This window comes from Ailuropoda melanoleuca, unplaced genomic scaffold (assembly GCF_002007445.2).
Source record: "Ailuropoda melanoleuca isolate Jingjing unplaced genomic scaffold, ASM200744v2 unplaced-scaffold73502, whole genome shotgun sequence".
NCBI lineage: Eukaryota > Metazoa > Chordata > Mammalia > Carnivora > Ursidae > Ailuropoda > Ailuropoda melanoleuca.
Genome location: NW_023248840.1, coordinates 1 through 2,286, shown reverse-complemented (window position 1 = coordinate 2,286; position 2,286 = coordinate 1). Strand labels below are relative to the sequence as shown.

At 36.0% G+C, this 2,286-nt stretch overlaps 1 pseudogene; it reads left to right on the top strand.

Annotated features, from left to right (window-relative positions):
- Window positions 1-1,589: 1,589 nt before the first annotated feature.
- LOC117800645 lies at window positions 1,590-1,976 on the top strand (annotated as a pseudogene).
- The last annotated feature ends 310 nt before the right edge of the window (window positions 1,977-2,286 follow it).

Below are 2,286 nucleotides of genomic sequence, written 5' to 3'. Positions count from 1 at the left end.
TCTAATATTTATTTGCCTTGCTAGTTTTCCAATCTTTCTCTCCTTCTCTCTCTGTTCTAGTTTCTCAGGTTGTACTCAGAGGAAAGATGGTCTGATTTACCCAGTCTATCTTGATCAGAAGAGCTCCATAATACAAATGATTACAATATTCAAACTACAGATCTTCATATGCTGCGGACAGCTTGATCAGAGATTATGATTTCTTTCATACAACTCCCTTGAATTCCTTCAGATTTTTGTTAAGTCCTAGCATCATGATTTTGTTTCATCAATATGTGCTAATACAGGAACCTATGCATACATGAATCTGTAAACAGACCTTATTTACTTGATGCTTTTTTTTACTAGGTTAGATCTATAACACTAGTAGATAGTAGCAGATAGTAACAGATCCATTGCTAGTGGAGATCATGTATTCTAAAATAAATGGTTTATTTTCTTAATTTTATATTAATTGGCTCTATGGATAAAAGCCACAAACTACCAGCACACCATTAAAAAAAATATACCCTGTTTATGAAAATGTCTGCTACCAGCAATGGAGAAGAGCATATTTCAGCATAACCATCCTGCTGAGAAAATCTAGAAAAACTGGAAAAATTATCAAAGACATTTGTTTGAAGGCAGAATCCAAAGTGACAAAATCTGAAGAATTGCTCAGGTGGTGAGAATTGCTGTTTTTGTTTTTTTCCCCTTGTTTTTCTATTAGTTTCAGAGACAGGTGAGTTAAATTCACCCACTGTGATTATTTGTCTACATCTCCTTCTAGTTCTGTCACTTTCTGCTTCGTAAAATGAGGCTATATTATTATCTAAATATAAGGTCAGGATGTTTACGACTTTCTCTTGGATTTAGCCTCTTATTATATTGAAATAAGCCTATTTTCTCCTAATAATACTTTCTTCCCTTAAATCTACCTTGTCCAATATAAGAATAAAAACCCAACTTTTCTCTACTTAATTGTCATATTGTACATTTTTTCCCATTCTTTTTCATAGGCCAATGAGGTTCACTTTTAAGATTATATGTATTTTTTTCTGACGACCTTTAACTTTTAAAATGGAGTAGTCTGTTTATATTTAATTTAATACCTGGTATACGTGGATTTGAATCTTCCAAAATATCCTTTCTTGTGTTTGTTCTTTAGGACATGCTGAGTAGAAAACAACCAAAAGAAAAACTGAAGAAAGAACAAGAACAATAACAAAAAACCCAGGCACTATAAAATCTTATGGAGAAAAAAATCTACGGAACTACAACATTAAACTTGAAAACTTGGTATACCATCATAAAAAGTTAGAAAAGACCCTGAATATGGGAAATCATTTGAAGGACCATTAAACACATATCTTAGTCAAAAATTGTGTCACATTTTAATAGCAATGACGATTTATATACATCCCTCTAATTATTTACAAGCTTGCTTCATTTAAATAGGTATCTTTTCAATTTTATGTCAGAAGTTATTTTAATTACAGTGAAATCAATATTTAAGATTCTCAGTGCAGCAGATCATGCTGGGTTGTCACTGCCACTGCCGATATCACACAGGCTCCTCAGGTCTCAATGAGGTAGGGTGATGCTCCAGAATGGGAAATAAGCCAATCTGGGGGCAGACCGGATCCAGGTTCATTCAACATTACTGCCAGTTCTTTAATAATGACAGAATGCAAAGAGGTGCCATTTATATTGACATTACATCATGCCTCAGGTGGGAAGGACAGCAATTCCAGGGGAAAGCTACCATTGTGGAGAGATTGTTCAGCCTTCTGTTCCAGAAAATCTAGCACAGCATCATGGCGCAGGATCATTAGCCCATGCTAGATAGCTGCATCATCACCAGGGTCGTGGACCAGCTCAAGGCTGATGAAAACCCCATGATGGGATTCCCCCAGATATTCCTATTAAAGAACATCAAGGATGCTTGAGTTTGCACCAATGACATGCTCAGGCTTGCCCTGCACAACTTCAGCTGACCTCCTCTCCTCTCATCTAGGTACTCACACTGTTTTCCCCTCCATTCTCCTTTCTGTACCATTCATACTCCTCCAGATGTTCCAAATATCATACACAAATGAGCAGCACTGTGGCAGGAGCAGGTGCAGTGTGCTGCTATTACTGAGGTATTCTGCATGATGTGTGGATGCCAGGCTAGTTGCACCTGCACAGGAGAAGTTTGTGTTGTACCAGTGCATGCCTTGGAAAGACTTAAATAACACAAAAGGTTGTTTTTGGTTTTTTTTGTTTTTTTTTTTTTGTTTTTTTTTTTTTTTTTTTTTTTTTACT